The following is a 27,248-nucleotide window of genomic DNA, read 5'->3' as shown; positions in this document are numbered from 1 at the left end:
TCCCCTGCACTGGAAGGCAAAGTTTTAACCACTGGACCACGAAGGAAGTCCCAAGAAATTGCATTTTAAATAGGCAAAATTTGGTTTTGGGGAGGAAAGAATGTCTTCCCTTTTAGCAGATGAATTTTTTATATATCTTGAAGGAGAGAACAACCAACTGCTCTGATGATTTAGATATTCACCAGTCAGAATAATTTGGATGTCACTCCCTGAAATCAGCAGTCTTTGATTTTTCTTCTCCCTTGGGTTAGAGTTCCAAGTGAAGGCTGTGGGTTCCCAGGACACTGTTCTTTTAGAATAAGGACAAGCCGGTAGCTGCCAAGTCAGGGAGACCTCATTCTTGAGGTTTCCAATTGCTAGTGAAATTCAGTATTCTATGTGATCATTATTGTGATCACTGAGGAATGAAAATTATCTCAATATGTTCAAAGATATCTGGCAGCTTGTTTTTTCCTGTAATTATTATCATTGGCGAATCAGAAAACAAAATATTTATAGAATCATATCTGTATTTCATTATTTAAAATGTTTTTAATTTAAATTTATTATTTTTTTTAATGAACTCTTTAAATTTTCTTCAGCAAATCAATGATGCCCACCCAACCACTTTTGCTTGGGTTAATTCTTTGCTTGGTCCTGAGTGTAAACCTCTAGTCTCAGCTGTCACTTGTGACAGATTAGAGCTTCCAGGCTCACAAACACAGATCTTGCAGGTCACATGTCCCAGAGATGGAGAATGTGATTTCTCCCAAGGGCCTGCTCTGCAGACCCATTATATCATCTCATACTCTGAGTGAGTCTCCCCTTCCCAGACTTCCTGAGCACCCTTTGACTGTACAGCGTCTTTGTCTCTGACCTCTGAACAGGGTCAGTGTGGTAATAGCAGAGAGAAAGCTTTCAGGAATGAACAAATGCTCAGAGAAATCAGGTAGCAGACTGTGTCCGGCATGGTGATCATTTCTGACAATGCTGATAGAGGAACTTCCACTGCAGCCCATTGATTTCAGTGTCAGGCAGATGAAAAGGAACATATTGATGAGCCTTTGTCGTTGCTTTGCCGAAGGTGTCTTGTCAGATAAAAGACCAATAGAGGAAACCAACTTACGACAGGCCATCACATCAATTTTCTTGGTGCTGAAGGCAAGGGAATGAGCTATGATATTTAAACTAATCGATGCCTGTAAAGACACTCTTAAACTCTTACAATAAATTGTTTTGATTTGTTTAAAAAAAAAAAAAAGAGTGGTCTGCAAAAAGGATAAAGGAAAACGGGCCACAGACGTTGAAATAAGAGATTTCTACTCACAATGACAATGAAATTACACGTGTAAAAACATTTTTTAATGTTTGCCCATATTGTGAGGCTTCCCTGATGGCTCGGCGGGTAAAGAATCCGTGTGCGATGCAGGAGAGAACAAAAGATGTTGTTTCGATCCTTGGGTGGAGAAGACCCCCTGGAGGAGGAAATGGCAACCCACTCCAGTATTCTTCCCTGGAGAATTCCATGGACAGAGCAGCCTGGCAGGCTGCAATCTAGAGGGTCTCGAAGAGTCAGACATGACTGAATGACTAAGTACACACATGGGCTTATAGTATAGCACGATAGTGTAAAATACTTTGTAGAATCTTTTTTAACTTCCCAGTATTGGCTCTTAGAACTCACAACTGAGAGCAAAGGCCACTCTTCTGCATTCTGAAGTTAGAGATGATAACTTCAGGCTGGGGTGCCAATCATCTTTCTAAAAGGCTTGTTGAAAGATACCATTTCAGCAGTGTGTGTGTGCTAAGTCACTTCAGTCATGTCTGACTCTTTGTGACTCCATGGACTGTAGCCTTCCAGGCTCCTCTGTCCATGAAATTCTCCAGGCAAGAATACTGGAGTGGGTTGCTTTTCCTCCTCCAGGGGATCTTCCTGACCCAGGAATCGAACCCATGTCTCTTGAGTCTCCCGCCAATGTGGGAGATTCTAGGCAGGTGGATTCTTTACCACTGAGTCACCTGCAAAGCCCTTTCAGTGGAATCAGAGGTCAACACTGTTTCTAACTTCTCTCATCCCACTCTCTACTCATGTTGTCTTTGTGTATGTTTAGAAAACTGGAAAAGGGCCAGGAGATGACTTTCAGAGGCCCTGTGATTTCCCTAAAGGAAAGAAGAAGGCACTTGCTGGTTTCTCCTCTGAAACCAAAGGGAGTGGGAGCGAAGATACTTCTTCACAATGTTTGCAGGTGTCAGTGAGAAATAGACACTGTGCCCCCGTGTGATGTCTCCTAAGTAACAGGGCTTGCTGGCTTGATATGGTGTTTGTGGGCTGGTGTACTGGAGAAGGAAATGGCAACCCACTCCAGTATTCTTGCCTGGAGAATCCCAGGATGGAGGAGCCTGGTGGGCTGTCGTCTATGGGATTGTGCAGAGTCAGACACGACTGAAGCGACTTAGCAGCAGCAGCAGCTGTACTGAGAAAACATGGTAGAATTATAAAGCTGGATGAAGAAGGATGAATTGGTTCTCTTATTTCAGGGTTCCCATGAATGGGCTGGGAAAGGAAGCAGAGTAGAGAGGAGCTGGGCAGGGATGACCATGAACTTGCTGGGGGTCACTGCAGGCTGGGATGTGATATGGTGGCCAGGTGAGGCTCAACTTTTAAAGATGTGTTTAGATTTCTCAAAAACTTGAGATCTCAAATAGTCTATCTTGTTATTTTCTTTAGTGAATTTTTTGGAGTTAAGGCCAATGCTAGCAGGGTCTTGGGGAGAAGGCAATGGCACCCCACTCCAATACTCTTGCCTGGAAAATCCCATGGACAGAGGAGCCTGGTAGGCTGCAGTCCATGGGGTTGCAAAGAGTTGGACACGACTGAGTGACTTCCCTTTCACTTTTCACTTTCATGCATTGGAGAAGGAAATGACGACCCACTCCAGTGTTCTTGCCTGGAGAATTCCAGGGACGGGGGAGCCTGGTGGGCGGCCATCTATGGGGTCACACAGAGTCGGACATGACTGAAGCAACTTAGCAGCAGCAGCAGCAGCAGCAGGGTCTTGAGACATCTTCCTACCCACTTCTACTTCAATGATCACAACTTGATTAGTGAAACTGTCTATAGGAAAGCAATAGGAAGGGACTTCCCTCATGGTCCAGTGATTACGAATTCACCTTGCAATGCAGCACATGCAAGTTTGATCCCTGGTTGGGGAACTGGGATCCCGTGTGCCACTGAGCAGCTAAGCCCATGCACAGCAACTAGAGAGTCTGTGCACCGCAAGAAAATATCCCACTAGATGCAACTAAGATCCAATGCAGCCAAATAAATAAATGTTAGAAAAGCAACAGAAAGTTTTGCACTTCTGAAATATAGCCGCTCACATAAAAGAAAGAGTAGTTTGGTCTAACAAAAAAAAAGGACAGCCTATTTGCCAGGCACAGGGATGTCAGGAGACAGATGTACCTCCCTCTTCCCTGTGCTAACCCCAGAGGAAAAGTACACTGAGGCAGGGGCACTGCAAGCCACTGGAGACAAAGGCTGAGCAAATTTCGCGGACCTCAGGGGGAGAGCCTCCATTCTAATCAGAGACTGGGCTGGACCACGTGTGAGCCACTGAGGATGACAGCAACGCCACGAGACTGCGTGAGATTGTCAGAGGGAAGGGAGTTGGCCGACCACTGATAGAAATGACCTGGAAACGAAAATTTCCCTTCTTCAAACTCAGGGACTTCAGACCTCAAATGAACGATTAGGTTATCTTCTTTAGTGAATGTTTAAGCTGAGTAACTGCAGGCTTATTTTTAACATGACAAGGAGATTTCATGTGCATCCTCCACAAGGAAACCATCCTAGATTCACGATGGCAGCAGTGTAAATTCACGGCTTGATGTAGGGAGGACTGGGGTGTCCTAGCTCAGGGTCAGCCTGCTTCTGCTGAACTCACATCTGACTGCTGACCCAAGAGAACTCAGGACAAAGCAGACAAAGTGGCTCAGGCTGCTAACTGCAGATCTGTGAATGAAATAGTTTATTTGTGTTTATGCCCAAAACTTGAAGGGTAGTTTGTGATGCAGGTAAAGCTATCAGATACATTATTATTTTAAAAAATTTATTATCTATTCATGTATTTTTGGCTTCACTGGGCTTCTCTTATTGCCTGCCATTTGGGATCTGAGTTCCCCTGAACAGGGATCAAACCTGTGTCCCCTGCATTGGCAAGCAGATTTTTAATCACTGGACTGCCAGAGAAGCCCGATACATTATTATTTGATGTTTGAAAATCATAAAGCACCTGTAAAATAAAAGCATCCCATTGTCCTATCTCCCTAAAATAGCTCAGCACTTGGCCTAAAACTCCAGTTGGAGATGCTCCTCTTACAGTTTCTGAGATGACATAGATATTCTGACCAAACGACACTTTTTCCAGCATGCATGCCCAGACAGTGCGTGTGTGCATGCATGCATTCTCAGTTGTGTCTGGCTCTTGGAGACCCCCTTGAAGCTGTAGCCTGCCAGACTTCTCTGTCCGTGGGGTTTCCCATGTAAGAATACCAGAGCTGGTTGCCATTTCCTCCTCCAGGGGATCTTCCTGACTCAGGGATTGAACCCATGTCTCCTGTATCTCCTGCATTGGCAGGCGGATTCTTTACCACTGCGCCCCCTGGGAAGCCTCAGACATTCAGAATTCCTTTTTAAGACACTGGTGTCATTGAGCAATTGCTTGTGTTGGGCACCTTCCACACCAGTGCTTCAACTTCATGGGGATTTCATCCAGTTTTCACCACTTAGCCAAGTGGAGCCCTCCCTTTCTCTCCCTTTAGTTGAACAAAATGTAAATCCTAGAGTATGGGCTGATGGAAAATCTGTGGGTCGAGCACAAAATGCTATTCCGGTAGTTGTTAAGCTCAAAGACCCACACGTATTTCCACATAAGAAGCAGTATCCACTGAAACCTGAAGTTAAGGAAGGGTTAAAACCCATCATCGAAAATTTAAAGGAGCAGGGACTATTAATTCCCTGTAACAGTCCTTGCAATACTCCTATTTTGGATATAAAGAAATCGAATGGTAAATGGAGACTAGTTCAAGATTTACGAATAATAAATGAGGCTGTAGTTCCTTTACACCCCGTGGTGCCTAATCCTTATACTCTATTGTCTGAAATTCCTGAACGGGCCAAATATTTCTCAGTAATTGATTTAAAGGTGTCTTCTATTCAGTGCCTTTGGCGGAAGAAAGTCAATTTCTATTTGCCTTTGAAGACCCTACACAGCCAGCTTCTCAGTTAACCTGGACAGTTTTGCCCCAGGGATTTTGTGACAGTCCTCACTTATTTGGACAAAGTTTGTCACGGGATCTGCAAAACTTTAATAGCTCTGAAGCAGTGGTGTTACAATATATAGATGATATTTTGCTCTGTGCTGAGACAGAGGAAGCTTGTTCGCGAGCCTCAGAAGATTTCTTAAACTTTCTGGCAGGCTGTGGTTACAAGGCATCAACAGAAGAGGCTCAGCTTTGTCAACAATCGGTTAGATATCTGGGCCTAATCATATCAGAAGGGACTCAGAAAAGGCTCAGCTTTGTCAACAATCTGGGTTAGATTGTTAGATATCTGGGTTAGATTGTTAGATATCTGGTTAGATATCTGGGCCTAATCATATCAGAAGGGACTAGGGCCATAGGCCCTGAGAGAATTAAACCTATACTAAATCATCCCCTACCTATGACTTTAAGACAATTGAGAGGATTTTTGGGAATCACAGGTTACTGTCGCATTTGGATTCTGGGTTATGGGGAACTTGCCCGGCCTTTATATAAACTTATAGCTGAAACTCAGCAGGCCCAAACCGACAAACTGGTTTGGTCTCCAGAAACTCAAAAGGCTTTTTAGGTTCTTCAGACTGCTCTCCTGCAAGCTCCAGCTCTGAGCTTGCCCACAGGGTCAGAATTTAATTTGTTTGTCATTGAAAGAAAAGGTGTGGCTTAGGGAGTTTTGACACAACCCCGAGGGCCTCACCAGCAACCTTGCTTATCTAAGCAGAGAATTAGATGTAGTTTCAAGTGGGTGGCCCCACTGCCTAAGAGTAATTGGGACAGCGGCTTTATTAGCACCTGAAGCTTTAAAAATAATTAATGGACGAAACCTTACTGTACTGACTTCTTATGATGTGAGTGGAATATTAAATTCTAAGGTTAATATTTGGATGACAGACAGTAGGCTTCTTAAGTATCAGTCATTGTTAGAAGGACCAGTAACTAAGCTTAAAGTTTGTGGAAATTTAAATCCTGCCACTTTCCTTCCTGAGAAGGAAAATGAAACACCTGATCACGATTGTTCTCAATTCCTAACTTTAAACTATGCAGCTCGGGAGGATCTAAAGAATACCCCATTAGACAATCCTGACATGGAAATATTTACAGATGGCAGTTCTCTTGTTCAAGATGGAAAGCGTAAAGCAGGTTATGCCGTGGTGACTGCTGAACAGGTTTTGGAAGCAAAATCTCTCCCCCAGGGAACCAGTGATCTGTTAGCGGAGCTTATGGCTCTGACCCGAGCTCTAGAGTTAAGCAAAGGGCAGCGGATAGGCCTGATAATCTATGTGAGTCTACTTCTGACTCCAAATATCCTGAGTCTGCTGTTGGATCCTCAAGACAATGTCTTCCTGTCCTGGGCTCACTCCTATGCTGCATTCCACAATGGGTCTAACTGCTGGGTTTGTGGAGCATTCCCCTCTTCATCAGTGGAAGGCTTCCTGTGGTGGACATCCCCACTTCAAGGAAAAGACTTTCTCCAAGTCTGTGAATACTTTTGACAACAATCACATGCGGTGCCTCTTCTTCATCTGATGACATCTACCAACCCTAAACTGGACTGGTGCAACACTTTGCACTTTAACTATGGACATAATGTGACTTTTTATTTTGATTCTGAATGTTGTGTTTTTGCTGTTTGCTCCCTGCATCTGTAATTGTATAACTGGATTTGTTTCTAGCCGCATGAAAGCTTTTAAGTTACAAATGGTTGCTCAAACTCCTGCTACTGCTGTAGCTTCCTCCAGCTACTATTTGGGGCCCCTGGATCAGATATCCTCAATATGAGGATTAGGAGAATATGTTGCCTCACCAATTTAGGGACAATGCCCCTTGTCAGCTCGGAAGCAGTTCTGGAACGAGAACGACGCCCCTTTTCTCTAGGCAACATAATTCTCCTAAAAGAAAAGGGGGGAATGAGAGAGTTATTTCCTAGGCAGGTTGATAGGGAATCTAGGGGTCCCCAAGGAGAGAGGGGTCTGGAATTCTCAAGGAGGAAGAAAGGACAAACTTTTTTCTTTCTCCACATTCCTTAGGATTATATAACAATAATGTATCCTGCCTAAGGACAGTCTTTGGATTAAACCTTCTGTTATCTTAAAATGTTTAAAAAAAAAAAAAAAAAAAAGAATAGGATTGAGGTCATTAGAGGCCCATAGACTAACACATATTTGAAAGACTGAGAGCAGGCAGGGCAGTTGTTGGTGCAGCAGGGCAGAGAAAGCCAGAGCCTGGAGCATGGACAGAGATTTATCCTCCAAGGGAGTTGCTTGTTCCAAATCTAAGGTGCCCAAACATTAATGCCAGCGGGCATCATGGTTGCCAAAACACAGATTGCTAGACCCCCATCCCACAGTTTCTGACTCAGTGGGTCTGAGATAGAACCTGATAATTTGCATTCCTGAGAAGTTCTCCAGTGGTGCTGCTGTTGCAGGTATGAGAACCATGTTGGGGAACTCTGGATAATAGTCTTGGGTAGTTTTAGGACACTGAATCATCAGGTGTAATAGAGGGCAAGCCTGAGATAAAGGCCAGAAAACAGGGTGCTTAGCAAAAGTCTGTGTACAGAACAGTTAATTGTCCGATCAGCTCTTCAAGCATATTCAGAATGCTAAAATCAGGAATTGCCTCAAACAAGAAATCCAGATTTTTTTGACTGAAGCACGAGTGAAAAGGCCTGGTGGCAACTAGTCTGTATTGTTTGATTTTCCTACATTGATAATGTATACACACAGTGTTAGTCACTCAGTCGTGTCTGACTCTTTGCAACCCATGGACTGTAGCCCTCCAGGCTCCTCTGTCCATGGGATTCTCCAGGCAGGAATATGGGAGTGGGTTGCCGTGCCTGCCTCCAGGGGATCTTCCCAACCCAGGGACTGAACCCGGGACTCCCACATTACAGGCAGAATCTTTACCATCTGAGTCACCTGGGGAAACCCCATATTCATGTAGGATTTGTGCAATTAAAAACCAGGTACGCATACTATACAGGGGTGGGATTTTACCCCAGTCTCCATCTTTATCCTGAAAGATCAAGGAATTTGCTAAAAGAGCCTTGGTCCTTGAGAAAGAGGTTTTCACAAAATATGCTTTTTTGGTATCTCTAGAGAAACTGAAAAAGGAAAAGAAGACATCTTCACCCACATATGGAAGGGTACATTTCTCAGTTCTGTCAAGAATCAGATTAGAGCATGTACATACACGAATGATGAACCTCTTAATATCTGTTTATAATGAAAACTTCTGCTAGTGAGGACTTGGGTAATTTAACTGCTCTATTTATAACTGTTTGTAATGTGTCTCAGAGCCCAGATTTTCTCACTAAAGTTGCATTATTTAGGGCTAGACAAGAAAGCTACAATTCATGAGACAATAATCATTTTCTCACTAAAAAATGAATGAGCACTAGTATACATGAATGTGGGCTTATTATTTTAAACAGCTCAAGTCAAATCGTCACATCTTCAAATGATATTTTTGCTTCTAAAAATCCTCAGAATTAACAAATGTTACTTTAAAAATGTAATTATCCAAATTCTGATCCACTCTAAACTGTATCCATCTTTCCCTGTGTGAATTTTAGTTTTTAGTAGGAGTGTCAATGGAAACCAAATGTATATTTTCAAATAGGTTCTAGGAAAAGAATTTTGCCTCTCTGTAGTATGGAACCCTACTAGACCATTGGTACCCAGGCTGACATCCAACAGAGCTATTTTCCTTCCATGGGATGCACCTTGCAAAGCAACTCTTTCCAAGAATTTGTGACGGAATCAGTTTGCACCCCAGATGTTTATGCTTTTCCCATATAACTTCATTCTGTTAGCCCATCATTAGCAGTGTAACGAAAAATGGATGCCAAAATACCATGTTGCCAAAATATCATAATTGACAGAGCAGAAGTCTAGTCTTTGCTGCCTCACTTGGCTGGATGACTCCAAAGAGTCAAAGGCTACTGGTGATCTGAGTTGGTATGTGCTCTAAGAAGGGAAGAAGGGTCCTTAGGAGATGAATGCTTTGACAGAGTACAAAAGAGAGAAAATGAAATAGCCTGTTTAAAAAAAAAAAAAAAAAAAGAGGGAAGAGGGAAAAGGAGAGGAATTTCGTATGCCCTCTACCCCCAAACTCTCAGAGACAATTTAATTATCATAAGTATTTCTGTCTTTTTTTCAACCTGTGTCGACTTTTACATTGAAATCAGATTACTAATACTAAAATGAGAAATAGAGAAAACCTACTACTCTCCAGACTCCATTCAAAACTTTAAGGTATTCCTTCCCTTTAATTCTCATAACTCTTGAGTATTGTAAATCCTCATTTGACATATGATGATCCTGAGGGACAGAGAGGTGAACTAGCTTGCCTAGAGTGAGGTCGCTGTTAATAGTGGGAGTGGAACTCAGTCCCCAGTCAGTCGGACTCTGCCGCCCATGACTTGAATGCAGAGCTAGTGGAAAGCAGTCAATAGGATGCAAATGGTATACAAGTGAAAAACACTTTTAATCAATCACCTTGATATTCCGTGTGATACAAAGTAACTTATTGTGGATAAATTGAATTTTACCAGATGCAGGATGATTGATCATTCCTTATTGAAACAAGATGCCCTCATTTTTTCTCTCCTTGGGTCTGGTTTGATAAGAGATCATTTGTAGAGGCATTGACATCTAATGCTATCTCATAACATCTAGGCTGTCCAAACCTCTAAAGCAAATACAGATTTTTCTCATGTTTAGGGTTACTTCGTTTTTACAAAGGAGAAACTAAGACGTTTATCTAAATGGAAATAAGATACTGGGTAAAGCTACATACCAGAACCAGATTCATTTTGAAAATCTCTGAAGGATTTTGCTTGATATCAGCTTCTATTTTTTTCCCTTAAAAAGATGTTATAGGCCAGTGGGCATTGTGTGTAGGGCTTCTGCCTCAGGAAAAGTGATACTGGTAATTGTGCCTGAAAAAAAAAAATACTTAAATAATAAAGGGGTGAATGAATGAATGAATGTCCAAATTGTTTGGACAACAGCATAATTCCCAACTTTAGAAATTTCAGAGATAAAATGTTTTTAAGGGTAAAAGATATGATAAAATTTAAATGGATTAGTAACCAATTCCCTCTCATACAGTTCATGAGGTTCTCATGGCGAGAACTGGGGTGCTTTGCCATTCCCTCCTCTAGTGGATCACGTTTTGTCAGAACTGTCCACTATGACCTGTCTGTCTTGGGTGCCCCCACACGGCATGGCTTATAGCTTCATTGAGTTATGCAAGCCCCTTTGCCATGACAAGGCAGTGATCCATGAAGGGGAGAGAGTGAGGGATGGAGTCCTGGCATGCTGCAGTCCATGGGGTCACCCAGAGCTGGACACAACTGGGCGGCTGAACAACAACAACCAATTTTCATTTTACTTGCCCTTCTTGCTTTTTTTCTCTTGAAAATGTTTTACTCTTTAGGTGAACATTCTCTGATACTTACCAACTCTTTAGAAAATGCTCCCTCACCAATTCTATAGACCAGCTCCTCTGCACCTTCCCAGGCGCTGCTCTCTTGTTGGGATTGATATCATTTCTCACGGCCCTGGGTAGGTAGCCTCAGAGTTAGTGTAGTTCCCTGAACCCTTCATTTCATTGGCAGGCAGTGGTGAGACCAGAGCATATTCACTGTAAAATTGCTTCAAGGGAAAGTGTATTTACTTACCATATGATCCAGCAACTCACCTTCTGGGAACATATCCAAAAGAAGCATAAACAATACCTTGTAAAGAGATCTGAACCCCCACATTCATAGCAGCATCATTTATAATCACCAAGACATAGAAACAATCTTAATAAAGAAATGAAAAGTGTAATATATATGTTATATAATTCCCCAATAAGAAGAAATGCAAAAAGGCAAAATGGTTGTCTGAGGAGGCTTTATAAATAGCTGAGAAAAGAAGCGAAGTGAAAAGTAAAGGAGAAAAGGAAAGATATATCTATCTGAGTGCAGAGAGTTCCAAAGAATAGCAAGGAGAGATAAGAGAGCCTTCTTAAGTGATCAATACAAAGAAAAACAGGAAAACAATAAAATGGGAAAGACTACAGACCTCTTCAAGAAAATTAGAGATACCAAGGGAACGTTACATGCAAAGATGGGCACAAGGAAGGACAGAAATGGTATGGACCTAATAGTAGCAGAAGACATGAAGCAGAAATGGCAAGAATACACAGAAGAACTGTACAAAAAAGATCTTCATGACCCAGATAACCACGATGGTGTGATCACTCACCTAGAGTCAGACATCCTGGAATGCGAAGTCAAGTGGGCCTTAAAAAGCATCACTATGAACAAAGCTAGTGAAGGTGATGGAATTCCAGCTGAGCTATTTCAAATCCTAAAAGAAGATGCTATGAAAGTGCTGCACTCAATATGCCAGCAAATTTGGAAAACTCAGCAGTGGCCACAGGATTGGAAAAGGTCAGTTTTCATTCCAATCCCAAAGAAAGGCAATGCCAAAGACTGTTCAAACTGCCGCACAATTGTACTCATCTCACATGCTAGTAAAGTAATGCTCAAAATTCTTCAAGCCAGGCTTCAGCAGTACAGAACTTCCAGATGTTCAAGCTGGTTTTAGAAAAGGCAGAGGAACCAGAGGTCAAATTGCCAACATTCGTTGGAGCATAGAAAAAGCAAGAGAATTCCAGAAAAGCATATACTTCTGCTTCATTGACTACGCTAAAGCCTTTGACTATGTGGATCACAAAAAAATGTGGAAGATTCTTAAAGAGATGGAAATACCAAACCACCTTTCCTGCCTCCTGAGAAATCTGTATGCAGGTCAAGAAGCAACATTTAGAACTGAACATGGAACAACAGACTGGTTCCAAATTGGGAAAGGAGTTCATCAAGGTTGTATATTGTCACCTTGCTTATTTAACTTGCATGCAGAATACATCATGAGAAATGCTGGGCTGGATGAAACACAAGCTGGAATCAAGATTACAGTAAGAAATATCAATAACCTTAGTTATGAAGATGACAACACTCTTATGGCATAAAATGAAGAGGAACTAAAGAGCCTCTGAGTGCAGAGGTGAAAGAGAAGAGTGGAAAAACTGGCTTGAAACTCAACATTCAAAAAACAAAGATCATGGCATCCAGTCTCATCACTTCATGGCAAATAGATGGAGAAACAATGGAAACAATGACAGACTTTATTTTCTTAGGCTCCAAAATCACTGAAGATGGTGACTGTAGCTATGAAATTAAAAGATGCTTGCTCCTTGGAAGAAAAGCTATGACCAACCTAGACAGCATATTCAAAAGCAGAAACATTACTTTGCCAACAAAGATCCATCTAGTCAAAGCTATGTTTTTTCCAGTAGTCATGTATGGATAAGAGTTGGACCATAAAGAAAATGAGCACTGAAGAACTGATGCTTTTGAACTGTGGTGTTGGAGAAGACTCTTGAGAGTCCCTTGGACTGCAAGGAGATCTAACCAGTCAATCCTAAAGGAGATCAGTCCTGAATATTCATTGGAAGGACTGATGCTAAAGCTGAAGCTCCAATACTTTGGCCACCTGATGGAAAGAACTTATTCATTGGAAAAGATGCTGATGCTGGGAAAGATTGAAGGCAGGAGGAGAAGGGGCAACAGAGGATGATATGGTTGTATGGCATCATTGACTCGATGGACATGAGTTTGAGCAAGCCCTGGGAGTTGGTGATGAACAGGGAGGTCTGCTGTGCTGCTGCTGCTGCCGCTAAGCCGCATCAGTCGTGTCCAACTCTGTGTGACCACATAGACGGCAGCCCACCAGGCTCCCCCATCCCTGGGATTCTGCAGTCGATAGGGTAGCAAAGTGTCGGATATGACTGAGTGACTGACCTGAATTGGATTCAGTCATAAAAATGAGGGAATTCTACCATAGGGACAACATGGATGAACCTTGAAGTAAGTTTTCATGAAAGTGAAAGTCGCTCAGTTGTGTCCAACTCTTTGCAATCCCATGGACTATAGAGTCCATGGAATTCTCTAGGCCAGAATACTAGAGTGGGTAGCCATTCCCTTCTCCAGGGGATCTTCCCAACCTGATATCAAACCCAGGTCTCTCGCATTGCAGGCAAATTCTTTACCAGCTGAGCCACCAGGGAAGCCCCAAAAAGGGGACCTGTGGCTGCATGGGACAGGAAGATGGTATACTAAATGAAATAAGTCAGACATTGGACAAAAAATACTGTATGATCTCCTTTATATATGGAGTCAAAACCAAACAGACAAATAAAAATCCAAACCATCATAGAAAAAAGAAATCAGATTTGTGGTTATGGGGTATGGATGAGGGGAAGTTGGAGGAAGGTGGTCAAAATGTACAAACTTGCTGTTAAAAGATAAATATGTAGTAGGGGTGTAATGTGCAAGGATATATATATATATTTTATTATATATAGGAAAATTGTTGAGAGTAAATTCTAAAAGTTCTCATCACAAGGAGATTTTTATTCTTTTATTTTTATTTTATGTTAACTAAATCCATTGTGGTAATCATTTTGCAATATATGTGAGATTAAACCATCATACTGTACACCTTCAACTTCAAAGATTTTTAAAAATTGTGTTAAAAATTTGTGTGAAAATTAAATTAATTAATGTTCATTTCAGTCACTCAGTCGTGGCTGACTCTTTGCGACCCCATGAGTCACAGCACGCCAGGCCTCCAAAATCTTATTTTGTGTGACATATAAGATATCACCACAATAGCTCAGTCCGGTGCTCTGTGAAGACCTAGAGGGATGGGATGAGGCGTTAGGAGGGAGGTTCAAGAGGGAGCGGATACAAGTATACTTATGACTGATTCACATTTTTGCACATCAGAAACCAACACAACATTGTAAAGCAATTATCCTCCAGTTAAAAAAAAATTTTAAAGAAGACTCTCACCCCAGGATACCCAATTTCACCTGTTTACTGACCAAATTCTCAGCTGCCTGACAAACCTCCTCCCTTCTTTGCAGGCTTTTCCAATTTTACATTTCCAAAATTTAAATAGCCATGTTTCCTCATTACATAAAGCTTGTTCTTTTCTAAAGAAAAAAAATCCCAAAGCTGTGTCACAATCACATTTTGGGTGCTGTATGCACAATTTTGCATACCTTAAAAGATATACCTCTCGTCTACCATAGTGGTACACATATTTGTTGAATTAAAGTATTTGCTAAAGTTAAAAGGTTTTCTACCTAAAACTTGTAAATAGTGGTGCTGCCCAGAGCTACATGGGGATGGAGACGATGTTCAGAGAATTGTCAGAGATGTAAATAACATACTTTCTGGCTAAGGGACACGAGAGCTCAATTTTTTCATTTTTTTCCCTTCAATTGTTCAAACTTATTTTTTTGTTGCTCATAACTCAAAAACAGTTTAATGGAAAAACTTCAAGTGTTATAAATATATTAGTCCTTGATGAGAACTCGAATGTAAGAATAATTTTACCAACATGGAATTTAAAGTTTTTTTATTTATTGAAGGTTAATTTTTCTTTTCAAGAGAGAGCCCCACGAAGTCCCTATGGATAAAATCATTTCCACCAGGCATCTGGCAATATTTTCACTAATCTAAGGTTTCATTTTGAAAAAAATAAAATGCCCAGTCCTTTCTTTGAAAGGACAAACTCTTCACCATAAAACAGTTTCCTGTGGGTCAAAGCTTGTCATATTTACTTCTGTAGAGTGGCATGTTATCCCACAGGTTCTATTTTCATTTGCTCCATATAATTCTGCTTCACCTTTGCTTGCAGATCTTTCTACTGGAAGTCAGCAGAATGCCTCTGTCTGGAGAAATGTGTGTTGACCAAAGGGAAAGATTGGCTCAAGTGAGAACCGTGATGGCTACCAGCATCAGCTCCCTAGATACTCTCAAAGCAAGGCCAGGCCCTATTCAGGAAGCAGACGCATTTTTCCTCAACTCTCCTATTCAGGTTAGTCCTCTCCACCTCAGTGAGCAGGGAAGGTCAGGCTTTCCCCCCAAGGATGCCTGAGCCTCATGCCCTGTGAATGCATGCGGTCTACCGCTTTTCCACTGCTTTCTCCAAAGAAGTGTAGGGTCTAATGGAGACTCTTGGACAGCAAGTAGGAAGGAAAATTGAAGTCACAGCTTTCAGGACAAGTGCTTTCTTTTCCCACACATGCTATGGATTGCTTAATGCTCACAAGAAGCCCATGGCCATAAAATTCCTTCCAGAAAGTCCCTACAAGAAAACAGAATAAACCACAATCTGCCCATTATGGAAGGCTAGTAGCCTGCATTATCCTGCAGGAATGAAGGGCCTTTGGCTCCAGAAAGTCTCAGTTGTTTTTTTTTTTTAGCTTGATTTGTAGAACTGCTGACCCCTTATCTCTAGGAAGCAGGAGATAATAATAAACAGGTAAAAGCTATCGTTAAGGCCAACCTTGCTCACTGATGATGTTTCCTCTACATTCCTCTTATTAAATGCTTTTAAAGCTGGCCACCAAGTAGGTTTCAAATGCATTAAAACTCCTGCTGAAAGGATCAGTCTAACATAATATGGAAAAACGATAAAGAGCCATGAAATACTGCTTTGGGTTTATTGGCTCAGGTATGGAATAAACATCATCTTTGAGGTTCATGCTGCCATTATAATCTCTTTTTGTGGTAAGTAGTTCTTACCACAGTCAATGCAACTGGCAGACGAGATGTGCACTCTTAAGCTACACGACAAACAAAAGGATTTTTTTCCTTCCCAGGAAAGCACGCCTTCCCATATACTGTTGTAATGATACACAGACCTTCACCTGGGATGCCCTGTTTTGTCTGAACTATCTTGGTGACCATTTCTATTAGCATCAGTTAATCCTCAACCCTGTCTTGTGTTTCTCTTTGCGTTCTTCCAGAGGGTGAATTGATGCTACAGAGCCTCTACCAGTATATCATGGGAAAGGATTCCAAATAGATTCGGTGATATGTGCTGTTGGCAGGGGTTGTGGATTGGTGGACTGTTCACTCCTAGCATTTTTGCACCCTGAATGTGATCAGGGAGTCACCAAAAGTTGGTGGAAACAAACAAGCAAATGGTTGTTGACAGCACAGCAGTAATAGTCTTGAAGCTCCAGTTGGGGAATTAGACCGGGTTGGAAGAATAGCGGAGCTGACCAGGTCAAAGAGCAATGAACCTTGAAACAGTTTTAAAAGCAAACAGATGAAGAGAATGAAGAATTCACCAGAAGATACACAGCCTAAAGGCAGACACAGAGTGGTCTTAGCTATACCAACAGGAAGTATGAACTACTGCCAGAGGAGGAGGAAATTCAAACTGGCTGTAGACACATTTTTTTTGGGGGGGGGCAAGCAGTCAGAAGATATAATATTCTACAATGTGTATCTGGGGACTTCCTTGGAAGTCCAGTGGTTAAGACGCCATACTCCCAATGATGCAGGGGGCATGGGTTCAATCCCTGGTCAGGGAACTAAGATCCCAAGTATCAAAATAAAATAAATAAATAAAAAATACAATATATATTTCAGCTAACAAGGCATGAAGTTGGGTAAACAGATGAATAAGGATGAATGAATAAGGGCCTACCCAGTGGCTCAGTGGTAAAGTATCTGCCTTCCAATGCAGGAGCTGTAGGAGATGTAGGTTCAGTCCCTAGGGCAGGAAGAGCCCCTGAAGAAGGAAATAACAACCCACTCCCTATTCTTGCCTGGGAAATCCTGTGGGCAGAGGAGCCTGGCAGGCTACAGTCCATGGGGTTGCAAAGAGACACGACTTAGCAACTAAATAGCAACAATATATATTTCAGCTGATGAGGCATGAAATTGGGTAAATAAGAACTTAACATTATTCAGGTTTGTAAAATAGTAACAAAAATTAGAAATTTCCAAAAAGAACTCAGATTTCCAATCCACTTCCCATGGCATGCCCCATGCCTTTTTGTGTTGCTCCTTGAGCCCGTTTTGAACATAGACTACTTATTTCTTTGCTTTGAAATTTTTAAAAATACATTGTAGATTTCAGTTTGCAGATATACATTTTTAGAAATTGTATGTATATTTGTAATAGGCTGTGGTTAAGTCTATTGTGGTTCTAGTGTTGCAATAAAAACAAAATACATTGACACAAAATTGTGTCATTATAGAATAGAAGGGAATTGTTTTATATAGTAGTAGAAAGGAAAAGGTAATGGCAACTCACTCCAGTCCTCTTGCCTGGAAAATCCCAGGGATGGAGGAGCCTGGTAGGCTGCAGTCCATGGGGTCGCTAAGAGTCAGACACGACTGAGCGACTTCACTTTCACTTTTCACTTTCATGCTTTGGAGAAGGAAATGGCAACACTCTCCAGTGTTCTTGCCTGGAGAATGCCGGGGACGGGGCAGCCTGGTGGGCTGCCGTCTCTGGGGTCGCACAGAGTCGGACACGACTTAAGTGACTTAGCAGAAAGGAAAAGAGGGGACAAAGGGTGAGATGGTTCAATGGACACGAATTTGAGCAGACTCTGGGAGATAGGGAGGACAGAGGAGCCTGGCATGCTGCAGTTCATGGAGTCGCAAAGAATTGGACACAACTTCGAGACTGAACCACAAGATAAATAATGATACAATCCTTCTTTTCTAACACACAAATGGAAGCAAGCTGGTGACTTGGGCTTTTTTTATGTGATGAGTTTCTCATCCTACTTTTTCCTCTTTCAAAATAAAACTTAGCAAACACTTCTCAGAAACTAGGCAAAGCTGGGAAACTGTATCCACTTTCTCACTTCTGTCTTTATCATATATTTTTTGTTTTAAATGTTTACTGGTTCAACAGGAATTGAAGTGAAGGTCACCATGAATTAGATTTGTCATGATTCCTAGTAGTCTTTGAACTTAAACTTTCTGGTTCAGCGTTACTCTATATTAAAACTGAAATTGGTTTATAGTTATTTTTTGTACTCTTTTGATTTTAATTTAAACTTATATTAATCTTAAATTACTTGAGATGTTTTTTCTCTATTGTTTTAAGCTCGGTGTAAATTGCCAATTGAATTACTTGGACTTGACCTTTTGGTATTGTTCTTTGTGTTTATGTGGGTTGGAAGTTATGTTAATAGTTTTATCTACTGATTCAATTCCTTTAGTGATCATTAGTTATTTTAAGGATGTTTGTCTTTCTTTTTAAGTTAGTTTTGGTAGGTTATATTTTCCAAGAGGACAATTTCCTTATCTAAGTTTTCAATTTTTTAAGCTTAAATTTATTTACAGACTATTTCTTCTTTCTGCCCTTTTGAATGAGGAAAGATGCTATATTAGCTGGGATTCTTTTGTTAATAAATAATCAAAATATGACTCCAGCTCTTTTATGTTATTTCATGGAAGAGGGAAGCATACTGATTCCCAAGGCTGATGTTCAGATGTGATTGGACCCAGTTGCTCAAAAGGGCTTCCCTGGTGGCTCAGTGGCAAAGATCCTGTCTGCCGATGCAGGTTGAACTCTGGGTTGGAAGGATCCCCTGGAGGAGGGCATGGGAACCCACTCCAGTATTCTTGCCTGGAGAATCCCCACGGATAGAGGAGCCTGGTGGGCTACAGTCCATAGGGTTGCAAACAGTCAGACACAACTGAGCACATGCAACAGTGCTCAAAAACTGTCAAGTACCAGATGTCATTTTTAAAAAATCTCCTGATTCTGCTCTTCTATATAGGCTTCATTCTACTGATTACCCTTGATGGGAAAGAAGTGTCGACCCCTAGCTCCAGGCTTATATCCTAAACACTTATGTAGTCCAGAAATACAAGAATGATACTGCTTTCCCCAACTTTTTCACTAAAATACTTCGCATGTGAATCGCTTTATTACTGATAAAGTCGTCTGTCCACCCCTAGAGCATGTGCATCTTTGATTGATGAACCCTAGGGAGGTATGGTATGCTGTGCTGCTCTCAGTGGGAGGAAGAATGTATACTGATTAGGTTAAAGAAATGGATATGCAGTGTGTGTGCTCAGCAGCCAGCACCTTTCTCTATCATCAACGTGAACTGCCTTAGTGCTTCACTAAAGCGATGCTTACAAAAGTGTAAGACCTCCTGGAACTACTTGTTGGCTACAGAAGAGTATATGGGTAATAGATGCTAGAACTTACTCCACTGAATTAACTTTATCAAAAAAGTTAACAGTGAGCTCATACAATGAAGATGATTCTAGGTGCAGTGGGAGTTGGAATTGCTGCTTTGGGAAATGAGAGAAGTTGATGGAAGACATGTGAAAAATTTACAAGTGGGGTTACAGATGGAGTTAAGACTGGAAACCATACATTTAGAGTTATTTCAGCTTAATGTGATTTGAGATGTTTCTCAAGCTCTGAGTGAAGAAAATAATGTTAAAATTGGATCATGTTGAGATTCTTATGGGGCTTCCCATGTGGCACAGAGGTAAGAATCTGACTGCCAAGGCAAGAGATTCAAGAGACATGGGTTCAATTCCTGGGTCAGGAAGATCCTCAGAAGGAGGAAATGGCGCCCTTTTCCAGTATTCTCTCCAAAAAATATCCCATGGATAAGATATCTTTTCCATTTCTTTGAATTTTTTTCAATTTTCTTCATTAATATTTTATAGTTTTTAGAGTATAGGTCTTTCCTTGGTAGAGTTTATTCCTATTTTATTTTTGATGAGATTTTAAATAAGATTTTTTTTACTTTCTATTTCTGATAGTTCGTTATTATTATATAGAAAAGCAACAAATTTCTGTATATTAATTTTGAATTCTACAACTTTGCTGAATTTATTTCCTAGTTCTAATGGTTTTTAGGTGGCAACTATAGGGTTTTCTATATAAAATATCACATCATCTGCAAATAGTGACAGTTTCCCCCTCCAGTTTGGATGCCTTTTCTTTCTTTTTCTTGTGTGATTGCTGTGGCTAGGACTTTCAACAGAATAGAAGTGGTGAGAGTGGGCATTCTTGTCTTGTTCCCAAATATAGGGAAAAGGCTTTCAGCTTTTCACATTTGAGTATGATCTTACCTATGTGTTTGTCATAAATGGTTTTTATTATGTTGTTATTTGTTTCTTCTGACTGCAAGGAGATCCAACCAGTCCATCCTTTAGGAGATCAGTCCTGGGTGTTTATTGGAAGGACTGATGCTGAAACTCCAATACTTTGGCCACCTCATGCGAAGAGTTGACTCATTGGAAAAGACCCTGATGCTGGGAGGGATTGGGGGCAGGAGGAGAAGGGGACGACAGAGGATGAGATGGCTGGATGGCATCACTGACTCAATGGACATGAATTTGAGTAAACTCTGGGAGTTGGTGATGGACAGGGAGGCCTGGCGTGCTGTGGTTCATGGGGTCGCAAAGAGTCAGACACGATTGAGCAACTGAACTGAACTGAACTGATACTCATATTGATGACCATTTTTACCATGAATGGATGTTGAATTTTGTCAAATGCATTTCTGCATTTATTGGGATGATCATGTGATTTTTATAGTTCCTTTTTATAATGTGATGTATTGTGTTGATTGATTTGCAAATATTGAGCCACCCTTGTGTCCCTGGGATAAATCCAACTTGATCATGGTGTATAATCTCTTTTGTGTATTGTTGGATCGTGTTTGCTAATATTTTGTTGAAGTTTTTTGCATCAATATTCATTAAAGATATTGGCCTGTAATTTTCTTTTTCTGTGTGATATCTTTGTCTGGTTTTGGTATTAGGGTAACTGTGGCCTTTTAGAATGCATTTGGGTGTGTTCTACCCTCTTCAGTTTTTTGGAATAGTTTGAGAACAGTAGGTAGTAGCTTTTTTTTTTTTTTTTTTTATAAATTTGTAGATCTCCCACGTGAAATCATCCAGTCCTAGACTTATGTTTGCTATGAGTTTTTCCTTCATTATTACAAATTCAGTTTCACTAGTAGTGATCAGTCTGTTCAAATTATTTGTTTCTTCTTGATTTAGTCTTGGAAGGTTGTATGTTTTTATAAATTTGTCAATGGCTTTTAGGCCATCCAGTTTGTTGGCATAAAGTGTTTCATGACATTCTCTTATGATATTTCATATTCCAGTGGAATTGGCTGTTATTTCTCTTCTTTCATTTCTAATTATTTGGGTCCTCTCTCTTCTTGGTGAGCCTGGCTAAAGGTTAATCAATTTATCTGCAAAAAACCTGCTTTTGTTTCTTTGATTTTTTTCCTACTTTTTTGGTCTTTGTTTTATTTCCTCTCTGATCTTTATTATTTCATTCCTCTGCTGACTTTGATTCTGTTTGTTCTTCTTTTTCTTATTCCTTTAGGTTTGTATGTTAGCTTGTTTATTTGAGATTTTTCTTGTTTCTTTAAGAAGACCTTTATCACTATAAATTTCCCTTTTAGAATTTTGTTGCATCCCATAGATTTTGGAGTGTTGTGTTTCCATTTTCATTTGTCTCATAATACTTTCTGATTTCCTTTTTGATTTTTTCAGTAACTATTTTTTAGGTTTTTTTTTTAGTATCATGTAATTTAGTCTTCATGTGTTTATTGTTTTCCCATTTTCCCTTCTGTAATTGACTTCTATCTTTATACCACTTTGGTCAGAAAAAAAACGCTGCATATAATTTCTATCCCCTTAAATTTATTGAGACTACTTTTGTGGCCTAGTGTGTGATTTATTCTGGAGAATATTCTGTGTGCATTTAAAAAGAATGTATATTCTACTATTTTGGCATGTAATGCCCTATGCTGCTGCTGCTGCTAATTCGCTTCAGTCATGTCCAACTCTGTGCGACCTTATAGACAGCAGCCCACCAGGTTCCCCCATCCCTGGCATTCTCCAGGCAAGAACACTGGAGTGGGTTGCCATTTCCTTCTCCAATGGATGAAAGTGAAAAGTGAAAGTGAAGTCGCTCAGTCGTGTCCGACTCTTAGCGACCCCATGGACTGCAGCCTACCAGGCTCCTCCGTCCATGGGATTTTCCAGGCAAGAGTATTGGAGTGGGGTGCCATTGCCTTCTCTGGTAATGCCCTATAGGTATGTATTAAGTCCAACTGGTCTATTGTATCATTTAAGACTACTATTGCCTTATTGATTTTCTATCAAGATGATTTATCCAGTGATCTAAGGGGGAGTGTTAAAGTCCCCTACTATCTTGCTATTATTGTCAACTTCTCCCTGTTATTATTTCCTTTATGCATTTAAGTGATCCTGTATTGGGTACATATATGTTAACAAGTGTAATGTCCCCTTGTTATATTGATCACTATATCATTTTATAATTCCCTTCTTTGTCTTTTGTTATAGCCTCTGGTTTAAAGTCTACTTTGTCTGATATGAGTATTGCTATCCAAAAATGGAAGATTATTGTTACTCACAGAAGTAGTTTCAGAAGCAAAAGCTGCCATAAAAGAATATTTATTTTTTTTTCTGGAGAATCATAAAGACAAAGGTTACACTGTTTCTATTTATCTGAAGATCTCAAGACACCATTTTTATTAATTTAAGTTTATTCTTATTCTGTTTTATTCAGATTATATTGTTTTGAAATTTCCTTTCCATGACAGATACATGTTGGTTGTTTTCATTATTATTAATTTCTACTTGGATGAGGCTCTCCATAAGACCTGGTGATACCAAGACAGAAGGGATCAGACACTGCTCTCAAACTGTCTCTCCACTGTTGTCAGAGGTCAACATTTACACAGACCTTAAAATGATTAGAGATGTGCAAAAGGTCCAGAGGAGAAGAAAAAAAGTAACACTTAGCTCTTCCTAAGAGAGGCAGTCACATAAGTGGTAGTAATTAACTTGGGTCTTAAAGAACAATAAAATGATAATAATCATAATGACATATTTATACAGTCACAAGTATAAATGCCTTCATGTATTAACTCTTCTTTAGTCTTCAAGGCAACCTTATGAGTTAGGTTCTATTATTATTCTCAATTTACAGATGAGGAAACTAAATCAGAGTGAGCTTAGGTAACTTGACCAAGTTCATATAACTAGTAAGCATTGGGACCTGGGTTCAAACCAAGGCAGTCTGCTCACAAGCACTACGTCACATGGGGTAAGCAGTTGTTTCCCAGGGAGACAAATACAGGAAAGCACGAGACTATGGAATGCTCTGGAAATCACAAGCCATTCAGTATTGCTGGATGTAAATTACATAATTGAAAGTAAAAAGGTAATTAGGGAGAAGGACATCATCTAAGGGAATTTAGATTTTAATCTGTTGACCACAGGAATCACTGAACAATGATCTTAGAAAAACTATTCTGAGGAAAGTATGGAGAGATTGAAAGGAGGCAAAAATTAAAGAAAAAAAGAACTCTACAGAGTTTTTTGACAGATACCAGGTAAAAGTGATGAAGTGAACCAGGGCATTGCAGTAGGCAATGAGTTTCCCAGGCTGCCTTGGAAGCATTCTTGCTATTTTGTCTCTCTAGATCTGTTCCCTGCCCTGAGCACCCTTGTTCTCTGTTCTTGAGGTCAAGAATTGCATTTCTGAGATTTCCTTCCTTCTGGCTTCCATGTAGCCATGGGAAATGGGAGACAACAGCTGAGAGTTAGATGAAGGCGAAACCAAGGGCATTTCTTCTTTCTTAACACTGCTGCATCTTCAGCAACACTGCCTCTCCCCCAGGGCTCCACATCAGTTGGATGGCCTCGTTTTCTGAGCCCAGGCCCTGCTGGAGGCCTCTGCCGAGTCGTAGTTCCTGGTCGGGGCCCCTGCTTCCGGGCCCTGACAGCATTTCCTTTGTCCTCTTATCCAGTTAACATTCATCACCTCACATAGTTACAAAAGATATTTTTGTGTGATGAAAAGAATTATTTTTAAAAATCTTAGGATGTTCTGGCCTTTGTTTAGGTAATTTAGATAATCTGAAATTAGACCTTGTGTGCCTTTTAAAGAAACATAAAGGAGCTAAAATTACCTAAAGAACCGAAGTACGAGTTGCAGCCGAGAGAACAAACTCTGTTTGAACTCTCGTCACTTTCTTAGCTCTTTTACAAATCTTTGAAGTTTTCATCAGTTATTTATCTGTCACTAGTGTTTTATTCTGAATGTCCTCAGGGAAGACGCTCTTATGTATTTCCAGAGAACTGTGAAAAGCCCCATTTAGATATTATTGTCTCTTAATATTAACAGTATTATTGCCATAATGATCAGATTATGAGATTTTTTTGAAAAATCTCAGTTAAGAACACACTATTGGATATTGTACCATTGGTAATCCTCAATAGGAGAACTCTTCAAAGGGCTTATTTTTTTTTAGGTTTTCAAAAATTACTATCATAATGCCTGTTGTATGTAATATAATATAACAATGTAATTAATTTGGTTATATTGTCATAATTCTAATACAGTATAATGCATTAAGTTACAAAATTCAGCAGATAAAAATGATTATAGACACTGAATTTTGTCACAAGTTGGCATCATACTCTCAATCCTACTATATATCTTTTATTTTTAATAACATTTGTGACTCAATTAATGCATCTATTTATATAACATGTATTTTTATTAACAAGAAGGAAATCAAGTGCTATACTCTTCTAAGTTCAAGTTGTATATTTCCTATAATTAGCATCTTACTATTATACAGGAGCTTGGAAATTAAAAAACATTTAAATTCAACTCAGATGTGCACATGAAGAATATAGCTTAGAACAAAAATCTTGGAGAGTCACCACCTTTTTATGTGACAAGAGTCGCAGTAGTAACGCAACTAATTGAAATTCTAGCTCTAGGGAAAGCCATTAAGGTTAACATACTTCTTCAGGGGAAAAAATATTCTTGAGGCAAAGGAATGCTTACTTGAAAACCTCATACAGTGTTTTTAAAAGAATCTGGATGTTAGTATTTTTCCCTCATAGTCTTTAGTATTTCTCTCCTGATTTTTTTTTTTTTTTTTTTGGTATGTGATTCCCTTTTACATTTCCTTGTTCTATTTTCCTTAGAAATGTTATAGCAATTTGTACATTTAGGCCAAACACATTGACACATTTGTCCTAAAAAGCATTGCTAGGAGGATGAAGCTCATGCAGAAGTATATGCAGGCAAGAACTTTCATAGTTTGCTTTTCTTCACATGATTTACTTTTCTTGTTTGAAGATGCTTTGCTCATGAGACCTTCTTGAGTTACTCATATTTTGTATATTTCCTCTGAGTGGATTTTCCCACCTCCCAAGAATTTTATTTTTTGTGAATTTCTTTGCCATTTTACCACTATTTTACATTTTCACTTTCAAAATTCTCCAAGTGAACACAGCCAAGGACCCCAAACTGCCAACCATCTGAATTCTCAGAGCCCTAAATGTGTTATTGGATATCTTAGGCTGCAGAATTTGTCATCAGATGTTTTTCAGTTAATCCTACTAATTTGAAGCATTGGTTTTCTCCATCACCCTATACTTCAAGCAAACCCATCGGTAAGACAAAAATACCGCTGGATTAATATAAAGGCAACCAAAATCACATATAATTTTGTGTGTTCTTTTTTTAGTCTTACGCGTTTTTTTCAACGACTCATTTTGTGTTTTAAGTGGAACCTGTGGAAGTTGTAGGAAGTTCTTCCTTTGAACACAGGCCGTCTGCACTCCCTCTAGTGATCCCACCATGTATAAACTATATTTCTGTGTGTGTAGGAGAGAATTTCCCTAGAGGCCCACAAAACACTTAATGAAGTGCGAAGCACAAACATTTCATTACAACATATTGTGTATTTTTGCCTTTAATAACTACATTCTTCATCCAGGAACTCTCTATGGCTTTCAAAAATGAATTACAGTAGTAGCATTTTCCCCAGAATATGGTTTCTCCAGGACAGAAATGGCTCTTTCCTTAACTATTGTATTTATTAGCAACCTGTTGCCCTTCGACACCAGAGCCGTTTTCATCGACCCCGATCGAGTGTGGATCATTTAAACTTCCTTTAAAAATTATTAAAATAGTTTTATCTTATTGGATTCTCTCTTTCTTCACTGTACACAGCACCACCGAAAAAAAGGCATGGAGAGGAAAAGTGTGAATTCGGGGAGATTACCTGGAGTGGAGAGCTAGTTCTCCACCGCCAAAGAGCAAGCATTTAATTGAGGAGTGAGCAGGTAGTGGGTGGCGGGATCTTTCCTGTGACTGAGCACAGAGTCAGTAAACTCTGGATTCCTGCATTTTACTACTCCCAACTTAGAATTCCCCACCTTCTGCCTTCTGTCTCTGCCTCTACGAGGCAGCCTCCCATTGGCTCTTTTAAACACATCAGGTGATTAGGAAGCAACTAACCCTACTGACTCTGGTCCTGTAACTGTTAACAGGAGAGGGTCACTGTTGAACTCCGTAACTCCACACGGACATTGCAGAACGATCTTAAATGTTCACAGTGCATGTGTGTGTGCGTGTGTGCATGTGTATGTGTGTGCCACTGTATCCCAAATGCCAGCTTTTTTACAAAATTAAACCAAGGTAACAACAAAAACACAGACCGCATGTGAACCTAAGGTGTGTAAGGAGGAAACTGGTCCTTTTGTATAGGTGTTTTTTCTTAAGTTCAGATGCCACAGGATTTCTCAGATGAAGTAGGTTGTATAATGTTTTCTATTTTCTTTAGAATCATAGCTGCATCTCATAGCTTCCCAGAATATCAGTTTCTACTGGTAGTCTGCTTATAGAGTTTTGAGAAAATTAAAAGGAAAACTCTGAAGATTATATAGAGTTTTAGGGGCTTTAGGTAAATGTTTGTGCAAGTGGATATTAAGCTAGCTTCCTTTCTTCCAGAATCCTTTTTACTGCAATGAATTACCATGGAGCTTGAAAAAACAACCATCTTACCTCTCTCTTCTCTAACAAAGCAATATGTCACTAAGCAAAAATGTATTTTTACAGTTTCTTGAAATATTTCATTTGTATTTGCTAGAATGAGAGATTTTTTATCCACCTTTATTTCCATTAGATGTGACCCTTGAAGCTGCTTTTGAATCTCTTAACAATCCTGGTGTTAGAGTGATAGGC

The 27,248-nt window shown here is 40.0% G+C and overlaps 1 long non-coding RNA gene across 1 annotated transcript in view; it reads left to right on the top strand.

The window, feature by feature from the left end:
* LOC113875160 overlaps positions 1 to 27,248 on the top strand; it is a 68,497-nt gene that overhangs the window by 17,607 nt on the left and 23,642 nt on the right. The window contains exon 3 of the long non-coding RNA XR_003506175.1: positions 15,063 to 15,242. This is a non-coding gene — a long non-coding RNA (uncharacterized LOC113875160). The remainder of the gene's footprint in view (positions 1 to 15,062; positions 15,243 to 27,248) is intronic.

The sequence above is a fragment of the Bos indicus x Bos taurus genome, chromosome 17 (assembly GCF_003369695.1).
Source record: "Bos indicus x Bos taurus breed Angus x Brahman F1 hybrid chromosome 17, Bos_hybrid_MaternalHap_v2.0, whole genome shotgun sequence".
Taxonomy (NCBI): domain Eukaryota; kingdom Metazoa; phylum Chordata; class Mammalia; order Artiodactyla; family Bovidae; genus Bos; species Bos indicus x Bos taurus.
The sequence above is the reverse complement of the archived record's forward strand: the minus strand, read 5'-3'. Positions and strand labels throughout refer to the sequence as shown.